The sequence below is a fragment of the Gigantopelta aegis genome, chromosome 5 (assembly GCF_016097555.1).
Source record: "Gigantopelta aegis isolate Gae_Host chromosome 5, Gae_host_genome, whole genome shotgun sequence".
In the NCBI taxonomy this organism is placed as follows: domain Eukaryota; kingdom Metazoa; phylum Mollusca; class Gastropoda; order Neomphalida; family Peltospiridae; genus Gigantopelta; species Gigantopelta aegis.
Window position 1 is genome coordinate 1,307,317 of NC_054703.1, and position 8,262 is coordinate 1,315,578.

Sequence of the window (8,262 nt, forward strand, 5' to 3'; positions counted from 1 at the left end):
TTGTTGCGGTGATTTGCAAAATGTTCAGAATCTGTTAAAAACACAATTATTTGTGAGTTATTGTAGTAGTTTGTACGCGTGGTGCATTATGGGTGAAATGTATGCAGGATACCATGAAGGATCTGCAGGGCTTCTAGAATTTTATAAAAACCACTAGCCATGGGATCAGTGATTTTAAAAATGTACTAGCCATAATTAAAAATTAACTAGCTCTACTTTAAATAAATACAATTTTATTAATAGTAATAATCAGACGTCACCTAAAGAGGGAGATAGAACTTAAAATTCCTTAGATTGGGGGTGGAAAGAGGGGGCAGGATATTCATATTTGCAAAATATGTAACTGCAGCATTTGACAAGGGTTTTTTCTACTAGCCGTCGGGCTTGTTATAGTAGGTATTTAATAGCCCGACACTGAATATCACTAGCCATGGCAGTGGCCTACCACAATCTAGAAGCCCTGGATCTTACAATATGTTATAATAACGCATGCTAATGAATGATTGAACAACGACGACCATACATTGTCAGTAAGATGTTTGTCAATTATCGAGTAAAAACTTTGTATCTTTACTTCGTTCATTAGCATATTCGCTGAAAAGCAAAATCGAAACAACCTCAAACGATCTACTTGCCTACCCGCGGTGTAAAAGTGTTTACGTCTAATCAGTGTGTGTAAATCGCTGGCACAAGATATTGTATACTATGTAATCAGTTTTGTATGTGACAATGGCGTAGCCAGCATGAGGCAGACGAGGCGATTGCCTCGTCTGGAATTTCTCTAGATTTATTTTATTTTTCCCATGACACTGATATTTATTTTACAGGTCTGGGTTTGCCTCGGCGTTTTTTCCTCTCTGGCTACGCCCCAGTGTGATGTTTAATTTTATGGATCACTGAACTGAAATAAAATGTATTATTATTATTATTATTATTATTATTATTATTTATTATTATTCCAAGTCTGCTTGCCCCATTTCCCTGTAATTGTAAAGAAAAATATTAAAGGGACATTCCTGAGTTTACTGCAACTTTTAAGATGTTATCAACTAACAGAGACATTTTAACGATTGTAATTATATATCAAATATATTTTTTCTGTATAAAATATTAGTGTCATATATATTAAACATGTTTTCTGATCGTTCTAATATTTGTACTAGGTTAAATGTCATCTTATTTTCTAAACTATTGTTTTTTTTAGTACGTACGAAATTATTTGAAGACAAAATCCAGTTTGGGCTTCTTACTAATATTAAGACGGCCAGAACACATTGAATATACCGACACTGATATTCTAAACAAGAAAACATATTTAATATGTAAGTTTAATCGTAGGAATATTTTATTAGTTGGAAACATCTTACAATGCAGCAAACTCAGGAATGTCCCTTTTAAAGAGTAGATATGTGGAACACTTTCCTGATTCGGTAATGCTACTATGCCAGTTTTGAGTAAACTGGTCTTCTAGTTGTAATTTTACAAGTTTTTGTCCCTTTAATGTTTTCTTCCTTATTTTAAGCAATTCCTTTCTGTTTTGTTCTGATCTTTTCGAGTAAAATATTCATCTTCTACTAATTGTTTATTTCATCGTTTAATTTAGCCTCTAGTATATTTTCTTTTTTCTTTTTAAAAGCTGAATTAGATATTGTTTTTTTCACGAATTTTCATCCGTAGAGTTTCTAGAAAGAGCTGATATTTATGGTTAATTGTATATTCTTGTTAGAAATATAGCTAATGTTTTCTAGAATGTAAACAGGTAGCACATACTGATGTTTATATATCTATAATTGTCTCTTTAACGATTTTAGCAATGTTTGTTTCTGTCCCGAGTCAGACCCCCGATGTTATCGGAAGCCGGACTCGGGATAAGCGTGTTCGAAACCCTAGTGGTATAGGAGCACATTAAGCTAATTATGATTGATTAACAATGTTTATCTCTATGTAACGAGTGGGGAGGGACGTAACCTAGTGGTAGGATCGATCCCCGTTGGCGGGCCCATTGAACTATTTCTCATTTCAGCCAGTGCACCATGACTGGTATATCAAAGGTCGTGGTATGTGGTATTCTGTTTGTGGGATGGTGCCTTTGCTACTAATGGAAAAATGTAGCTGGTTTCCTCTCTAAGACTATATGTCAAATTTACCAAATGTTTGACATCCAATAGCCTATCAATATTAAATCAATGTGCTCTAGTGGTGTCGTTAAACAAAACAAACGAACGGCTCTTTAAGATGACATTTCCCAAATCTTCTAAAGTAATCACTAGCCCTTGGATTATTTTCAAGTAAATAATGTTTAGTATCTAAATTACGATTTAAAGGCATATTGTCACAGACCACTGACCTATTTAATGGTCTAACAAAGTATTACCTGAACAAAAATAATTTGATTTGTCCCTAAAAGTACTTTATTCAACCATCTTCATAACCACCATACTCCATTTATTAATGATATTTTGTAGAAATAATTGAATTATGGCAATGGTCCATAATTCAAAACCTAAAATTGCCCAGAGGGTTGACATGGATTTCATTCCATCATGGTTCAGTTAAGGTGATGCAATAGCTAGATTTGGTTTCCAACAATTAATGTAATTTTTAGTTATCAATTTTTAGAGAAATAAGGTCCTTAAATCCGTGACAGTATGCCTTTAATGATACATATTAAAGACTCCACAAATAATAAACATTTCAATTTGAAAATATTCTATTTCAACTATTGTCGTGCTTATATCCAATTAAGGTTCAAGCACGCTGTCCTGGACACACACACACACACACACACACACACACACACACACACACACCTCGGCTATCTGGGATGTCTGTCCAGGACAGTGGGTTAGTTGTTAGTTGTTAGTGGTTAGTGAGAGAGAAGAGGGTGCAGTGGCCTTACACCTACCCACTGAGGTCTTAAGAACTCGCTCTGGGTTGGAGCCGGTACCGGGCTTCGAACCCTGTACCTACCAGCCTGTAGTCAGATGGCTTAACCACTGCGCCACCGAGACCGGTCATAAAACTTAGGACTGTCCTCATTTGGTCCATAGATATTGACAAGCGTAATCCCTCTATTTTTTTCTATTGTTATATCTATTATTATAAAGTTACCAGACAGATCAGATTTCATCTTGTGTATTTCATATTCAAAAGTGTTATTGAACAGAATAACAACACCCCCAGAGTTTCCCCATTACAAGCTAACTAAACATTTATATCCCAAATGAGTGTGAATACATGGCTCTAGTTCGGAAATGAAAGTGTGCATCTTGTAGACAATAAAGTGTTATCCTCTCGTCAGTGAGTCAATTGGGCTATTTCTCGTTCCAGCCAGTGCATCGCGAATGGTATATCAAAAGCCGTGGTATGTGCTGTCCTGTCTGTGGGATAGTGGATATAAAGATTCCTTGCTACTAATAGACAAAACATGTAGCGAGTTTCCTCTCTATGACTGCGTCAAAATGACCATATTTTTGACATCCAATAGCCAATCAATAATAAATCAATGTGCTCTAGTGGTGTCGTTAAACAAAACAAACTAACTGACTCTATATGGATCTTTAATCCCTTGCTACTAATCGAAAAGAGTAGCCAATGAAGTGGCGACAGCGGGTTTCCTCCCTCAGTATCTGTTGGTTCTTAACCATATGTCCGACGCCATATAACCGTAAATAAAATGTGTTGCGTGCGTCATTAAATAAACCATTTCCTTCCTTCCTATATGCATCTTTAAGACATCTTTTAACCTGTCTCGTCTTTTCTCTGGATCTCCCCAAACCCTAAACATTAACTGTTATAATTGGAAGTGACGTCATTACTAAGTTTATGTACTTGATAATTATATTTTCACATACATCATTGAAAAAAAACATCACAAGACATTATTTAACCTAATAATTGTACGAACAATGTATTTTTCAATGTAACAACAGTTTGACATCAACAGAGGTATTAGTTTGTAAATAAATAATTAAAAAAACCCCGTTATAAATACAATATTAGTTCTAACGTACCGTTATTCCGGTGTTTCCTTGCCTGGGTTAGAAAACATAAAGAGCTAGCGATTCGGACGCCAAACTTACATAAATGCTACCATCTAGATCGATACTAAAGGAAGAGCCGACTTCACACATAGAAAGAAAGAAATGTTTTATTAACGACGCACTCAACACATTTTATTTACGGTTATATGGCGTCAGACATATGGTTATGGACCACACAGATTTTGAGAGGAAACTCGCTGTCGCCAGTACACGGGCTACTCTTCCGATTAGCAGCAAGGGATCTTTTATTTGCGCTTCCCACAGGCAGGATAGCACAAACCATGGCCTTTGTTGAACCAGTTATGGATCACTGGTCGGTGCAAGTGGTTTACACCTACCCATTGAGCCTTGCGGAGCACTCACTCAGGGTTTGGAGTCGGTATCTGGATTAAAAATCCCATGCCTCGACTGGGATCCGAACCCAGTACCTACCAGCCTGTAGACCGATGACCTACCATGACGCCACCGAGGCCAGTCACCTCTTGTATAAGGCAGGATAAACTGTAAATATATCATCCTATTGTACGAATACCACTGAATGATGCTTGGACAGACTCCAGCAGAGGTTTCAAAAAAACACTTGTACAAAGCAGGAGAAACTGTAAATATGACATCCTATTATGCGAATATCATGGAATGATGCTTGAAAAGACAGGTTTCAGAAAACACTTGTACAAAGCAGGAGAAACTGTAAATATGTCATCCTATTATGCGAATATCATGGAATGGTGCTTGAAAAGACAGGTTTCAGAAAACACTTGTACAAAGCAGGAGAAACTGTAAATATGACATCCTATTAGGCGAATATCATGGAATGATGCTTGAAAAGACAGGTTTCAGAAAACACTTGTACAAAGCAGGAGAAACTGTAAATATGACATCCTATTATGCGAATATCATGGAATGATGCTTGAAAAGACAGGTTTCAGAAAACACTTGTACAAAGCAGGAGAAACTGTAAATATGTCATCCTATTATGCGAATATCATGGAATGATGCTTGAAAAGACAGGTTTCAGAAAACACTCGTACAAAGCAGGAGAAACTGTAAATATGAAAAGGCGAATATCATGGAATGATGCTTGAAAAGACAGGTTTCAGAAAACACTCGTACAAAGCAGGAGAAACTGTAAATATGTCATCCTATTATGCGAATATCATGGAACAATGCTTGAAAAGACAGGTTTTAGAAAACCACTTGTACAAAGCAGGAGAAACTATACAAATGATTTGGTTTAGTGCTACCATCTCAATGAGTGTTCAGTTACACATGGACAGCGATATGCGCTATAAAATAAATTAAGAACTTTCTTTTGTAGTTTTGTTTTTCGCTGAGCTGTCTGAGTTGTAAGGGCTATCTGTCCAAGACAGGTGAATGGTGGATAATTGTTTATAGGTAGCACTAAACCAAATAATTTCCGGCTGGGTCAAAGTTCGAGGTGCAGCGAACTTTTGATAGAGAAGTTAACACCACAAGTCCTGTGGTTGGTTATAAATGCGAGTGTGTTGGTTGTAAAAAACATTAGTTTCATCTGGGCTAAAAATGTATACAATTTTAATTCATCTAGTACCGCTGTGTCAAGTAGCCTTGTGCTTGGAACATGTATGGGGTACATGTAAAAAAAACGTACTGAAATTTTGTGCGAAACTAGGGGTGAGCCATGAAAGGTACCATTTTCTGCAGTTAATACTTTGACGTAGGGGTTGTAGTACTGATATTTATGGGTCATAGTTTGGTTGATATATTGCATATAGTGTTTTTAAACACAAACGTTAACATGGTCGCCTATGGGATTTTAATTGGTATAGTCCAACCAGTAAAAGAGAACTCTGTGTAGTTACCCAAAGACGGGACGTAGCCCAGTGGTAAAGCGCTCGCTTGATGCGCGGTCAGTCTGGGATCGATCTCCGTCGGTGGGCCCATTGGGTTGTTTCTCGTTCCAGTCGGTATATTCCAGTCGGTATATTCGGTATGTTCCACGACTGGTATATCAAAGGCTGTGGTATATGCTATCCGGTCTGTGAGGCGGTGCATATAAAAGATCTCTTGCTACTAATGAAAACATTCAGCGAGTTTAGCGACTATATGTCAAAATTACCATTGTTTTTTCCATTACCACAGTTTGACAGTGCTGGAGTGTCCTTAAACATTCATTCATTCATTCATTCATTAAAAATTACCAAATGTTTGACATCCAACAGCCGATAGTTAATACATCAATGTGCTCTAGTGGTGTCGTTAAAGAAAACAAACTTTCATATACCTACCCATTGAGTCGTAAAACCTCACTTTCTGTGGAAGCCGGCACCGCGAGGCGAACCGTGTACCTATCAGGCTTAAGTCGGGTGGCTTAATCACTCTACATCCTCAAGGCCAGTGACTATGAACGTGTTCGGCGGGAGCGATAATCGTCCAAACAATATGTAATGAAATATGGCAACAGAGAAACAAAAGTCAATCTGTCCCACAAGGTCATCATATCGCTAAATCATCGGACTACAGGCTGGTAGGTACAGGGTTCGCAGCCCGGTACCGGCTTCAACCCAGAGCGTATTCTTAAGGGCTCAATGGGTAGGTGTAAGGCCTCTACACCTTCTTCTCTCTCACTAACCACTAACCAACTAACAACTAACCCACTGTCCTGGACAGACAGCCCAGATAGCTGAGGTGTGTACCTAGGTCAGCGTGCTTGAACATTAATTGGATATAGCACGAAAATAAGTTGAAATGACATCATATTGCATTATCCCATTAAAGGTACTTTGCCCACGAAAATAAGTTGAAATGTCATCATATTGCATTATCCCATTAAAGGCACTTTGCCCACGAAAATAAGTTGAAATGTCATCATATTGCATTATCCCATTAAAGGCACTTTGCCCACGAAAATAAGTTGAAATGTCATCATATTGCATTATCCCATTAAAGGTACTTTGCCCACTAAACGAAAGTCTTTCTTTTGAATGTTAAAGTTAGAGTTTGTTTTGTTTTACGACACCACTAGATAATAATTATAATTAATTATCAGTTTTTGGATGTCGAACATTTGTTAAAGGCATACTGTCACGGATTTAAGGATCTTATTTCTCTAAAAATGAATAATAATTTTAAAAAATTACATTAATTGTTGGAAACCAAATCTAAATATCGCATCACTTTAACTGAACCAAGATAGAGTGAAATCCATGCCAACCCTCTCGGCAATTTTAGTTTTTGAATTATGGACCATTGCCATAATTCATATTTTTACAAAATATCAGTAATAAATGAAGTATGGTGGTTATGAAGATGGTTGAATAAAGTACATTTGGGGACAAATCGAATTATTTTTATTCAGGTAATACTTTGTTAGGTTATTAAATAGGTCAGTGGCCTGTGACAATATGCCTTTAATTCTGACATATTGTCACAGAGAGGAAACCCGCTACATTTTGTTACCATTAGTAGAAAGGGATCGGTCATATGCTCCATTCCACAGACAGGATAGCACATTCCACGGCATTTGATATACCAATTGTAGTGTACTGGCTAGAATGAAAAATATCTCAATGGGCATACCGATAGAGATCGATCCTAGCCTGACCGCACATCAAGCTACAACTGGCCATGGTATGAGCTGTCCTGTCTGTGGAAAAGTGCCTGTAAAACATCCCTTGCTGACAACGTAAAACCAAAATGTAGCGAGTTTCCTCTCTACGACTATACGTAAACATTAACAAATGTTTGACATCCAAAAGCCGATGATGAATACATCAACGTTTCTCTAGTGGTGTCGTTAAACATAGTTAAAAGTTTGTTTGTTTTATGAACACCCCTAGAACACATTGTTTAATTAAAATAATCGGTTATTGGATGTCAAACATTTGGAAGAATTTGTGACATGTCTTTAGTGGAAACCCACTACAATTCTCCATGAGCAACAAGGAATTTTTTATATGCACTTTTCCCCATACAGGACAGCACATACCACGGCCAGTCGTGGGGCACTGATTGACACGGGGAAAAGACCTAATCATAAAATGGGTTCTATCGGATAAACTACCTCCCCCACACCCCTCCCAAACACAGAGTTAACGAGTTTGGACTAGGGAGGTCGGGTTTCTTCTTATAACGTTTGTACTAGTCACTAACAAGTACTGTTAATGTTATGAGTGAACTCGAAAATGTCTATTTTAGATATGATATTACCAGGCGCGGATCCAGGAGTTTTTGTAGGGTC